The 14750-nt window shown below is 38.5% G+C and overlaps 1 long non-coding RNA gene across 1 annotated transcript; it reads left to right on the top strand.

Moving 5' to 3' along the window:
- The first annotated feature begins 5236 nt into the window (after positions 1–5236).
- Positions 5237–14104, top strand: LOC120355995. Its single transcript, XR_005573888.1, has 3 exons — positions 5237–5388; positions 9292–9562; positions 13952–14104. It is a non-coding gene; the product is annotated as an uncharacterized LOC120355995 (long non-coding RNA).
- Positions 14105–14750: the final 646 nt, after the last annotated feature.

The following is a 14750-nucleotide window of genomic DNA, read 5'->3' as shown; positions in this document are numbered from 1 at the left end:
TTTTAATGGATCATGTGATGGTTTAATGAAGTCTATAGTGAGGTCCACGTTATAAGGGCAGTGGTGAAAGATTGATTGATTGATTGAGTACTTTATTTATGTAGATTACAATATATACTGGCTTATACATATACAATAGCTTACAATACAGCAAAATTATAGATGAATTTACATAATATAGGCTAAGAAAATAATTATTGAACTGTATATGATATGAAAAAGCAATTTGTAATATAATAAACTATAGATAATAATCATATTGTTATGCATCTACATAAATTGGCGGAGTTTTGGACATATCAATGTCCATTCTTCGGAAAGAATATTAAAAATATCCTCCCCACTAACTCTCTACCAAAAGATAGGAGAACAGTGTTGAAGTTTCTCTGTTTTGTCACTGATTTCTGTAGAGGACGGCTGATACCGGAATATGTAAAGGTGCGTACAGATTTACGCGCCGCGAACATGAGCAATTCACTTTTGATCAGCTGATGCTAAGCTTTTATATCTGTATCTTACCGTTTCTGTAAAAATAAGGATATAATCAGCTGATTAAAAATGAATTGCTCATGTTCGCGGCGCGTAATCTGTACGCACCTTTATGTAATATTAACTGTTCATTCTTGATTTAAATGATAATCAATTATGTTTTATTCGGCATGAAATATATCTTATAAAATAATATCGAGTGACCTGGCTGGCTGAGGTCTGGTGTCAGAGTTTTCAGGTCGCAACTGATCAATTCAGGGCCTCTCACATCACCTAACGACTGCTTTTTAGGCAGCCGGGACCGACGACTTAACGTGATGTATTTTTTGATGATTGAATGATAAATTTCCATAGTGAAATTAAAATTTAGTCAATTAATCATATTTCTACATTGTTGAAAAAGGATCTAGAAACATTTTTTAACTTAAGTTAAAACTGTCGACTACTGTCTATTGTTAGTGTGTTGTGGGAGTGTAAGAAGGGCACAGTATGAGAGACTACCAGCGTCACATAGCTTCACCAAAACAACTACTAGGACTATCGCTTCAGTTAACACTCACATTGCAACATAGACACCTATACACTGTCTATTGTTAGTGTTTGTGTTGGGAGTGTAAGAGTGTAAGAAGGGCACAGTATGAGAGACTACCAGCGTCACATAGCTTCACCAAAAACAAATACTAGGACTATCGGCTTCAGTTAACACTCACATTTGCAACATAGACACCCTATACACTGTCTATTATTAGTGTGTTGTTGGGAGTGTAAGAAGGCACAGTATGAGAGACTACCAGCGTCACATAGCTTCACCAAAAACAAATACTAGGACTATCGGCTTCAGTTAAAACTCACATTTGCAACATAGACACCCTATACACTGTCTATTGTTAGGTGTGTTGTTGGGAGTGTAAGAAGGGCACAGTATGAGAGACTACCAGCGTCACATAGCTTCACCAAAAACAACTACTAGGACTATCGGCTTCAGTTAACACTCACATTTGCAATAGACACCCTATACACTGTCATTGTTAGTGTGTTGTTGGGAGTGTACGAAGGGGCACAGTATGAGAGACTACCAGCGTCACATAGCTTCACCAAAAACAACTACTGGACTATCGGCTTCAGTTAACACTACATTTGAAACAACGACACCCTATACACTGTCTATTGTTAGTGTGTGTTGGGAGTGTAAGAAGGGCACAGTATGAGAGACTACCAGCGTCACATAGCTTCACCAAAAACAACTACTAGGACTATCGGCTTCAGTTAACACTCACATTTGCAACATAGACACCCTATACACTGTCTATTATTAGTGTGTTGTTGGGAGTGTAAGAGTGTAAGAAGGGCACAGTATGAGAGACTACCAGCGTCACATAGCTTCACCAAAAACAACTACTAGGACTATCGGCTTCAGTTAACACTCACATTTGCAACATAGACACCCTATACACTGTCTATTATTAGTGTGTTGTTGGGAGTGTAAGAGTGTAAGAAGGGCACGTAATGAGAGACTACCAGCGTCACTTAGCTTCACCAAAAACAACTACTAGGACTATCGGCTTCAGTTAACACTCACATTTGCAACATAGACACCCTATACACTGTCTATTATTAGTGTGTTGTTGGGAGTGTAAGAGTGTAAGAGGGCACAGTATGAGAGACTACCAGCGTCACATAGCTTCACCAAAAACAACTACTAGGACTATCGGCTTCAGTTAACACTAACATTTTCAAAATAGACACCCTATACACTGTCTATTATTAGTGTTTTGGGAGTGTAAGAGTGTAAGAAGGGCACAGTATGAGAGACTACCAGCGTCACATAGCTTCACAAAAAACAACTACTAGGACTATCGGCTTCAGTTAACACTCACATTTGCAACATAGACACCCTATACACTGTCTATTATTAGTGTGTTGTTGGGAGTGTAAGAGTGTAAGAAGGGCACAGTATGAGAGACTACCAGCGTCACATAGCTTCACCAAAAACAACTACTAGGACTATCGGCTTCAGTTAACACTCACATTTGCAACATAGACACCCTATACACTGTCTATTATTAGTGTGTTGTGGGAGTGTAAGAGTGTAAGAAGGGCACAGTATGAGAGACTACCAGCGTCACATAGCTTCACCAAAAACAACTACTAGGACTATCGGCTTCAGTTAACACTCACATTTGCACATAGACCCTATACACTGTCTATTATTAGTGTGTTGTTGGGAGTAAGAGTGTAAGAAGGGCACAGTATGAGAGACTACCAGCGTCACATAGCTTCACCAAAAAACTACTAGGACTATCGGCTTCAGTTAACACTCACATTTGCAACATAGACACCCTATACACTGTCTATTATTAGTGTGTTGTGGGAGTGTAAGAGTGTAAGAGGGCACAGTATAGAGACTACCAGCGTCAAATAGCTTCATCAAAAAACACTACTAGGACTATCTGGCAACGTTCGGATCTAGAAAAAGATAACGCTATCTGCTTGTCGAATGATAGACAAGGAAGCAACACTCATGTTAATCAATCCTGCAATATTATAACGACTATCTCACTATAGTTAGTGACTTTTATCTGATTTGATTGACTTATAAGCTATACTTTGTTTTTGACCATCTTTTGTGCGTTTTGTATGTTTTATTTGTTATTACATGGTTTTTGTGTGTTTTATTTTAGAGAGAACATCGTGACAGTGTAGACAATTTGAAGCTTTAAAAAGAGCGGCTGCTAATTGCAGGAAGATTTAGAATTCACAGGGCACAACTAGAGATCGAGATCGACTTATCGAGGTTAGTATCGATCGGTTTGAGTTTGCATTGCATTTCTGTAACTTGAAGCTTGCCATAGATTTCTTCGGACCTGGCAAAACAAATTAAATAAATCAATCTTTCTCACCTCCTCCTCCTCCTCCTCCTCCTCCTCCTCCTCCTCCTCTTCCTCCTCTGCTTCTCCTTCCTCCATCCTCACCACTTCCTCATCCTTCATCTCCTCCTCTTCTTACTCCTCCTCCTCGCCTCCTCCTCCTCTCTTCCTCCTTCTCTTCCATCCTCACCACTTCCTCATCTTCATCTCCCCTCTTCTTCCTCCTCCTTCTCCCACTCCTTCTCTTCCCCTCCTCCCTTCCTCCTCTCCTTCTCCTCCTCCTTCTCCTTCTCCTCTTCCATCTCCTTCTCCTTCTCCTCCACTCCTCCTCCTGTCTCCCCCTCACTCTCTTCCTTATTCTCTCCTATTCCTTCTCCCCTCTTTCTTCTCCTCCTTTCCTTGTACCTTCCTCTCAACCTTGGTGAGAAAATAAGACAAAATTTTATAAAGTGAAGAAAACAACATTTTTTCTGGACTATTTTAATGAATCCAAAGTTTGATGGAGGAACAGTTTTGGGCTGTGCCTGTTGATCCTCCCCAAATATTTTACATGATATTTTTTTATTATGAATCATGTAATAAATAAATAATAAACCTTATTATCAACAAATTTTTCGCACCAACCTATGGCCTTATTTTGTACTGATCCTTAACGTTTTTTCTGGTTTTAAGTTGATATCCACTACGATATTTTCAACTGATTTGATGTTCATTTTCTCAACAAGTTTCTTCCTGCTTCATTATACTTATTAACCATTCAACTAATCTAAGGGTAACCGTCCACTGGAACCGTATTCAACCGATCCGTTCGGCCGTTGGATCGGACGAATCTGCCGGCCGTTAATTCGGCCGAATATGGTCGTCCATTGGAACCGTTTCGTCAGTCCAGTTCAGTAGTTGGCTGAACTATTGAATATTGAATAACTACCATCATAGCCACCAACATTTGTAATAAACAAATATTGAGATTTTGAAAATTGAATAACAAAATGTCTACTATTGAATGAAAAAGACTAAGAAGTTGTCAAAAAACCACTGATTTATTGATAATTAGAAATACCGGTTTCGGTATTACACCATTGTCAATCTCTGATAAACTCAATTGAATCAGTTATCAGAGATTGACAATGGTGTAATAACCGAAACCAGTCTTTCTAATTATCAATAAATCAGTGATTTTTGACAATTTCGTAGTCTTTTTCATTCAATATGAATAACTACCACAATATCAACTTCTCAACTACATAAATAAATGTCCACTAAATTAGTTATTCATTACAATAATCCTACCTTCAGATCCTATTTGTTCAGTAATCTTTGTCTACAGATTCCTTTGAACATCACGACGATGATATCTTTTGACTGGCATATCCCACAATGGAACATGCTCTTGAACCAAACTTATCAAACTTTTCGTTGTCCATAGTGAAACTTTATAAAACAGAACAAGTTCAAAAAACAGACAAGACTGTGAAACAATTTTGAGTTTAGGCTCAGCTCGACTTCGACCGGATAGAGCCGGAAAATCCCATTCAATTCGGATCGAAAACTTGATCGGCCGTGCACGGACGTATGAACCTGTTGCAATGGAAGACTCTATAGCTTTCTTTGTTGGGGGATCGTTCGGACGAGTCGGTAGTTTTCGGCCGATGCTAGTTCGGACGAAATCGGTTCCAGTGGACGGCCCACATAATAACTACTTATACCAATGCTGTAGGAGGTCCACGTTACAATGGCAGAGGAGAAAGATAGAAGAACAGCGTTGCCGATTCTCTGCCTTGTCTCTGCCTTCCATAGAAAAGATAGCTGATACCCCGGTTCTCTGATGTAATATTCAACTAGTTCTCTTATCTGTTTCTGTCAGGAACAAGGTCTCGTGATAGTGGGAGGGGAGTACTCGTCGGTGGGGAGGACGATGATCATAGCGGAGGTGATAATGGCAAACTCAGCAAAAACACCGAAAACACCGAAACGGGCGCTAGTGTCCTCACAGGTCGCGAGGTCCTCGAAAAGGTCGGCACAGGGTCTTTAGGTGAGTAAAATGCCCTCATTAATATCATAGAGAAAAGATAGATAGCATAAGAAGATATCCCATGATTGTAGAATTCATTCAAAGTTTTGTATCAAATCAATTCAATTATTTGCCATATATACAAGATTTATACAATTACAAATTCACATAATAATTGGGTACATCATACAGAAATTCAGAATATAATACTATCTAGAAATAATAAAAATAATTTAGATATAACAGATTAACTGAAATCCCAGTTGTACTCATTTTACCGGCAGTAATTGCTAGCAGAGACACGGGTCTGATCGCTAGCAAGAGTCAGTTCAAATCATTGAAAGATTTTTTTGACTGAAAACAAAAAAAGAACTTTGTTGAAATTCACAAAATCACAATTTTATTTTAGGTATTCACCAAATCAATCTATTATGTGTAATTTATGAGTAAAAGTCTATTTGAAAAATATTCTAGTTTTTACCCATTCATCAATATCTTTGTAAGTTTTTTGTTTAGTGTTGTAATTGAGAGCACGGATTGTTGGTAATGTTAGTTTTTATTAATAGAAAGGATTAAGTTTTTATATATTGCTGTCTTATGGTGAGAACATTCATTCTGGAAAACGTCCCTACTAGGATAGATCCTTGGTTGCCCAAGGCTGCTTTGACTAAAAAATTTCTGCAAAATGAAAAATATCTTTAATGAGTATCTATGCGCCACCCCCACCTCCAAACAATATGTCAATATAACATGTGCAATGCTAAGTAGATATTCCTTATGATGTCATAGTTTGTTAACTGATTAATTTGTAAAAAGTATGTATAAGGTATTTCAACTTGGAGCATTATGGCAAACTTGGCAAATTATGGTGTTGTGTATCAAGTTGAGTGATACTGTATCATAGTGGTAGATGATAGCATAGCCACCTCTAATACAAGGCCCGGCCTACAATATTGCATCGCAGTGTAGGCCTAAAATCTGATACATGATTGGTGGAAAAGATTTTTTAAAATACCAGCTGATCTCTCACCAATCATGTATTAGATTGTAGGCCTACACTGCGACGTTGCAATATCGTAGGCCGGGGCCTTGTATTAGAGGTGGTTATGGTGAAAGCATAAGAAGATATCCCATGGTTTATAGAATTCATTCAAAGTTTGCAATTTTTGTTTAAAATTATGGTGCTGTGTATCAAGTTGAGATATACTGTATCATATTGTGTTGATACTGTGCCATGGGAGATGATACCATAGGCCAAAAGCACCATACTGTGTATCAAGTTGAGATGATAATGTTTCATGTGTGGTGGGTGATAGCATAGCCACCTCTAATACAATGCCCGGCCTACGATATTGCAACGGTGTAGGCCTAGAACATGATACATGATTGGTGGGAAAGATTTTTTAAAATACCAGCTGATCTTCTTCACCAATCATGTATTAGATTCTAGGACTACACAGCGACGTTGCAATATCGTAGGCCGGGGCCTTGTATTGAGGTGGCTATGGTGAAAGCATAAGAAGATATCCCATGGTTTGTAGAATTCATTCAATTTGCAATTTTTGTTTCAATTATGGTGTTGTGTATCAAGTTGAGATGATACTCAAATCAATCTTTATTTGTGCCAAAAAACATAATTACAATGAAAAAAAATTGTTATAGAAGAAAAAGTAAATACAATATAAAATGAAAAAAGAAAAATACCATTTAATAGGAGTATACATAACTATAGTGAGGTCCACGTTATAATGACAGTATTTGATTAACTTAGATGTTGCTATCCTTGTCTATCATTCGCCAAAGCAGGTAGCACTATCCTTTCTAGCTCCGCAACGATGCCAAATCTGTTTTTGACAATGCAGAAATATAATTAATTAAGGCAGAGAATCGACAACGCTGTTCTCCTATCTTTATTCACTGCCATTATAACGTGGACCTCACTATATTAAATACGGGAAGTCCCTGCAAGGTTCGGGGAACCTGAGCGCAGAGGCCGATACTGTATAATATTGTTGATACTGTATCATGTGTGTTGATACTGTATCATGTGTGTGATACTGTATCATATTGTGTTGATAATTTTCATTTATGGTAAAATCATAGGGAAGATATAGCATAAGAAGATATCCCATAGTTAGTAGAATTCATTCAAAGTTTGCAATTTTTGTTTCAAATTATGGTGTTGTGTATCAAGTTGAGATGACACTGTATAATATTTTGGTGATACTGTATCATGTGAGGTGTTACTATATCATATTGTTTAATACTGTTTCGTTCATGGTGATACCATAGAGAAAAGATATCATAAAAATATATCCCATGATTTGTAAAATTATTCAAAGTTTGCAAGTTTTGTATCAGATTATGGAGTTGTGTATCAAGTTGAGTTGATACTGTATCATATTGTGTTGATACTGTATCATGTGTGGTGAAACTGTATCATGTGAGGTGATATTGTGTCATTTATGCTGATACCATAGAATTTTCATAATTAAAATGAAATATTTTGTAAATTATTATTTTTAAAAAACAATCTGGCAACAGAGCAAAGCGAGAAAGAGATAGCGCTATCAGCTTTTGTAGAATGATAGTCAAGGACAGCATACCATGCTGATGAAACCTGCCATTATAACGTGGACCTTACTATAGCTGTTCTTTTTACTAGTAGTTCTGTGAGCAGTAGACCTCGCGCTCAGTAAGCTACATTGACCTGTTGTTAGTTTTTTCTCAAAATTAATAATAATTTATCAATTTAAAATGTCTAGAAAAAAATCCTAAATGACATAGAGCTTTCTGTCCTATCGTACCGTGACGTGTCGTCCCGGAATGTGAGTGTGAGCGCTGTTATCAGGTCTGGCTGCAACTGTCTACAACGTTGATGGAAACATACATTTTCAAGATGTTCGATGTTTTTCAACGGGTAGTATTATAGAATAGCCACCTCTAATACAAGGCCGCGGCCTACGATATTGCAACATCGCAGTGTAGGCCTAGAATCTAATACATGATTGGTGGAAAAGATTTTAAAATACACAAGCTGATCTTTTAACCAATCATGTATTAGATGTAGGCCTACACTGCGACGTTGCAATATCGTAGGCCGGGGCCTTGTATTAGAGGTGGTTATGGTGAAAGCATAAGAAGATATCCCATGGTTTATAGAATTCATTCAAAGTTTGCAATTTTTGTTTAAAATTATGGTGCTGTGTATCAAGTTGAGATGATACTGTATCATATTGTGTTGATACTGTGTCATGAGAGATGATACTATAGGCAAAAGATAGCATGTATTAGATTCTAGGCCTACACTGCGACGTTGCAATATCGTAGGCCGGGGCCTTTTATTAGAGGTGGCTATGATTATAGTCCACTAAACAGCTGATTTATGATGAACAATTCTATTCTGATTTTTGCTCTAATACTGGCGTATGAAGGAGGCTCCTTTTTCCTTTTATATTATCCTTAAAATACAATTTCCAAACCTTGTATATACGTCGACGCGCAATTTAAAAAGTAACATACCTGTCAAATTCATGAAAATCTATTACCGCGGTTCGCCGTAAATGCGCAACATAAAACATTTAATGCCAAACCGTCGACTTGAATCTTAGACCTCACTTCGTTCGGTCAATTAGCTATTTTTCAGTTCATTTATATACCTGTCATTGGATATTTGAAATGATTATTACATAAGCCTTGGATGAGGTAACTATATTAATTTTCCCAAGAACACTTGGTTTTGTATCACATAAATACAAGAGATGAATTTATACTTAATAGCTGAATATGTCAAAGCTTTGAGCTTGATACTTTTCCACAGAAAGCTTCAGTTTACTAAGCCAGCAGTTTCTGTAAAAATGAATTATCTTCATGTATACAGAATAATGTCAATCTCTTATCTAATTTTCTCTCTTTCTCTTGCAGACGTACGACTAAAAAAATTCGTCGAGCAACGCAATGAACTTCTAGACGAACTGAACCGCGTCAAACTGGAGTTAGAGGAAGAGCGCACACGTAACCGAGGCGGCGCCGCTAACCGGGTGGTTAGCTAACGGCCCGTTAAGCGTTGACGGCGGCTTGAGCTCGGGTTTGGACGACATTGAGGAGGTGCAGCGTGAGGCCAACAAGCTGATCGGCGATTACAAGTTCCGGTTACAAAAGGCTGACCAGGATAAACAGCACACTGCAAGCTACGGTTAGTTAACCGCGGTTAAGTAGTTTACGCTGGTTATTGGTTATGTTTAAGTTGAGGTGTCACCAGGCTACGGTTATGTGATAACATAGAGGAAAGATAGCATAAGATGATATCACATGGTTTGTAGAATTCATTCAGAATTGGTAGTTTTGTATCGAATTATGGTGTTGTGTATCAAGTTGAGATGATACTGTATCATGTGTGGTGATACTGTATCATGTTGTGTTGATACTGTATCATGTGTGGTGATACCATAGAGGGAAGATAGCTTAAGATGATATCACATGGTTTGTAGAATTCATTCAAAGCTTGGAAGTTTTCTATCGAAGTATGTGTTTTGTATCACATGTGTTGATACTGTATCATGTGTGGTGATACTGTATCAAGTGTGTTGATACTGTATCATATTTTGTTTGATATAGCACCATGGTGCATGCTATTTGCAGATGACATCGTGCTCTGTGAACCTACCAAAGATCGGTTGGAAGAAAGGCTTGTAAGCTAGCGGAAGACTTTGGAGGAAAGGGGACTGAAAATTAGCCGATCAAAAACAGAGTACATGGTATTGGGAAACAATGATGGGCTACCCTTAACCTAGCTCCGCAGTGCAGGCTGGATGCTTGTCTGACTCGGACTAGGCGCTGAGACAGCAAATAATAGCAGCGTTGGTGGGAATGCGAGTGGCCGCAGTAACATCTTCCACCCAGCAATGGTCGGCGTAGTTCCGCCTGGTGGACAGACGAAAGATCAATCCAGTCGATTATTTGATCCCCCCAGCCAGGCTCAGCCAAGCAGCCGAGACAATAGAACATGGAGTGGCGGTCTTATTCGCGTTCATCACCAGTTTTCTTTCTCACGATTATTTTGATTTTGTGTGTCAATAATTACTCTAGTCACCAGTAAAAAGTTTCCAGAAACGTGGTGCTACCATGACTTTTCATGATGATTTTAATTATTTAAAACATTGTTGTCATTCTGAGCCTTCAGGCTACACTTGGGGTCGCTGGACGAATCTGCAATCAGAATTTCTCTATCACGAAAAATAACGAAAAAAACCCAGCTGTTGATCTTCCGGCAACCGTTAACAGTCATCCTGCAATGCGGCCGAAACATTCCAAGCCAGACACCCATCTCAAATGACAACAACGCCAAGCTGTGAGAAACCATCCTGCCCTGCGGCGCTAGGTTTACATTACAGATTGAAGGAAACCAACTCCAACCAGTTGCAAGTTTTAAGTACCTGGGTTCAAGTGTACCAGAGAGATGGAGGGCTTGATGTAGAAATACAGCATAGAATAAATGGTGGATGGATGAACTGGAGATAAATGAGTGGTGTTCTTTGTGATAAGAGAGTGAATTGTCAAATGAAGGAAAAGTGTATAAGATCAGTGTGTGAGGCCAGCTATGCGTATGAACGGAAACATGGCCCATTTCAAACAAACAGGAACGAAAGATGGAAGTGACTGAGATGAGAATGTTAAGATGGATGTGTGGGGTTACAAGAAGAGATAAAATGAGAAATGAATTGATCAGAGGCACTGGGAAAGAAAATGCAGGAGACAAGGATGAGGTGGTTTGGGCATTTACAGCGACGGGAGGAGGATTATGTTGGACAGGATTTGGTTTTAGATGGTGTGAGAGGGCAAGGTAGACCAGGATGAGGTGGGGAGATAGAATAGCGGCTGACTTGCGGGAGGAGAGAGGAAGTATTGGATAGGGCTTTGTGGAGAGGCAGACTAAGAGAAAGGGAATGCCGACCCCATTTAATGGATAAGGCACAGCAAAGAAGAAGAAGTATCATATTGTGTTGGTACTGTATCATGTGTGGTGATACTGTATCATATTGTGTTGATACTGTATCACACCTTACAGTAAGAATAGCATAAGAAGATATCCCTATGGTTGTTAGGATTCATCAGTTTGCAAGTTTTGTATCAAATTATGGTGTTTTGTATCAAGTTGAGATGATACGCTTATCATGTGTGGTGTACTGTATCATTAAGTATTATCATTTACTGTGATAACAGTACACTGCGGTTACGGTTAGTTAGAAGATGGCATAAGAAGATATCCCATGGTTTGTAGATTTCATTCAAAGTTTGCAAGCTTTGTATCAAAATATGATGTTGTGTATCAAGTTGAGATGATACTGTATCATGTGTTGCGATACTGTATCATGTTGTGTGATCCTGTATCACATTGTAGTGATACGGTATCATTTTGTGGTGATAGCATAGATTAAGATAGCGTAAGAAGATATCACATGGTTTGTAGAACTCATTAAAGTTGGAATTTTTGTATCAAATATGATGTTGTGTATCAAGTGATATGATACTGTATCATTTATGGTGATAGCATAGAGAAAAGATACATAAGAAGATATGACATGGTATAGGGAATTCAAGTTGCAAGTGTCTCTATTAACTCAAGCTGTCGACTACTGTTATTATTAGTGTGTTGTTGGGAGTGTAAAGGTGGTACAGATATACGCGCCGCGAACATGAGCAATTCACTTTTAATCAGCGACTATTCTGTATTTTTACAGGAACGGTAAGAAACAGATATAAAAAGCTTGGCATCAGCTGATTAAAAGTGAATTGCTCATGTTCGCGGCGCGTAAATCTGTACGCACCTTTAGAAGGGCACAGTATGAGAAACTACCAGCGTCACATAGCTTCACCAAAAACAACTACTAGAACTATCGGCTTCAGTTAACACTCACATTTGCAAAATAGGACACCCTATACACTGTCTATATTAGTGTGTTGTTGGGAGTGTAAGAGTGTAAGAAGGGCACAGTATGAGAGACTACCAGCGTCACATAGCTTCAACAAAACAACTACTAGGACTATCGGCTTCAGTTAACACTCACAATTTGCAACATAGACACCCTATACACTGTCTATTATTAGTGTGTTGTGGGAGTGTAAGAGTGTAAGAAGGGCACAGTATGAGAGACTACCAGCGTCACATAGCTTCACCAAAAACAACTACTAGGACTATCGGCTTCAGTTAACACTCACATTTGCAACATAGACACCCTATACACTGTCTATTATTAGTGTGTTTGTTGGGAGTGTAAGAGTGTAAGAAGGGCACAGTATGAGAGACTACCAGCGTCACATAGCTTCACCAAAAACAACTACTAGGACTATCGGCTTCAGTTAACACTCACATTTGCAACATAGACACCCTATACACTGTCTATTATTAGTGTGTTGTTGGGAGTGTAAGAGTGTAAGAAGGGCACAGTATGAGAGAAAACCAGCGTCACATAGCTTCACCAAAAACAACTACTAGGACTATTGGCTTCAGTTAACACTCACATTTGCAACATAGACACCCTATACACTGTCTATTATTAGTGTGTTGTTGGGAGTGTAAGAGTGTAAGAAGGGCACAGTATGAGAGACTACCAGCGTCACATAGCTTCACCAAAAACAACTACTAGGACTATCGGCTTCAGTTAACACTCACATTTGCAACATAGACCCCTATACACTGTCTATTATTAGTGTTGTTGGGAGTGTAAGAGTGTAAGAAGGGCACAGTATGAGAGACTACCAGCGTCACATAGCTTCACAAAAAACAACTACTAGGACTATCGGCCTCAGTTAACACTCACATTTGCAACATAGACACCCTATACACTGTCTATTATTAGTGTGTTGTTGGGAGGTAAGAGTGTAAGAAGGGCACAGTATGAGAGACTACCAGCGTCACATAGCTTCACAAAAAACAACTACTAGGACTATCGGCTTCAGTTAACACTCACATTTGCAACATAGACACCCTAACACGTCTAATTAGTGGTGTGTTGGGAGTGTCATAAATTCCTATACCATGGCATATCACCATAATGATACAGTATCAAACAATATGACACAGTATCATCTCAACTTGATACAAATCTTCATAACTTGACTGAATTCTATAAACCATGGCATATCTTTTTATGCTATCTTTTCTCTATGTTGATACACAGTCAGTTAAGGTAGTTAAATGTTACACAACTTTTATTGTCAAACCAATAATCCGTGATCTAGTGATCTAGTAATGAGTGATCCGTGGTCTAGTGGATAGAGTGCTTGCGTAGCAGCATAGAGATCCCGGGTTCGAACCCCTCTCATTACCAAAATTTTTTCAACCAGATCACTCCGTTTTATCGAAGGGGCACGTTAAACTGTCGGTCCCGGCTGAAGTATGACAGTCGTAAGTCCCATTGACGGCTTAAATTATATATTCAGGCGGTGGAACATTCCCGAAAGGGAACTCCCCACCACAAAAGCCATACGAAATTTATTTTATTTATTGTCAAACTTCAAAATTGAACATTTTTTTCCAATTATTTGGGGAAAATTATAAAATTTTCTGTTTTCTTTTTCATAGGTTGCCAGATTGAAAGCCAGGTAGTGCGATATAAGACGGCCGCCGAAATAGCAGAAAAGTGGAAGATGACCTAAAGCTGAGAAACGGAAACGACAGAGAGAGGTAAGATAAATCTAAAATATTTCCAGTAATTTATCACATTTTTATAAGTTTTGAGTGACAATTTCAAACGATTTCTTCATTTTTCTCTGTATATCTGATTTCTATGTCTCAAAATTCATATCTCTGGTAAAGTTTAATGTGAAGGATATTATTACTCAGGCTAGGCACACACCAGTCAGTCAAGATAAGACAAGACCGTTTAGTCACAATACTTCACATAGTTGCTCATGAAGACATGTCTAATTGCAATGATTAATCAGTGGAGTTGCGCATAAGCAAACTATGTGAAGTATTGTGACTAACGTGACTAGTCTTGTCTTAACTAATCGGTGTGTGCCTAGCCTTATTATTCATTAATATCGGGGCACCGCGCTTCGCTCGTATTATTATTTATTGATAAACAGAACACAATTCTCTAAAATGATCGTGTCATATTTCACAGCTGGCTATATGTCATCTTATGAATTTCGGGGATGCGATATTTTGATTTTCACATACTCATTCGCTCACTCACTTTTTTACTATCCACAGACGACGAAAGTCTCAGCTGTTTCAGCCAAGGATGAATTATTCTTTCAATGTCATTCAGCGAGTTTTTCCAAGGATGAGGACCTAGTGCAATCTAATTTTATATCATAAACCTACTATGTTCCAAATTCGTGAAAATCGTTGAGCCGTTTTCGAGATCCTTGAACAT

The sequence above is a fragment of the Nilaparvata lugens genome, unplaced genomic scaffold, assembly GCF_014356525.2.
Source record: "Nilaparvata lugens isolate BPH unplaced genomic scaffold, ASM1435652v1 scaffold5468, whole genome shotgun sequence".
In the NCBI taxonomy this organism is placed as follows: domain Eukaryota; kingdom Metazoa; phylum Arthropoda; class Insecta; order Hemiptera; family Delphacidae; genus Nilaparvata; species Nilaparvata lugens.
This window is presented reverse-complemented; position numbering and strand designations above follow the sequence as displayed.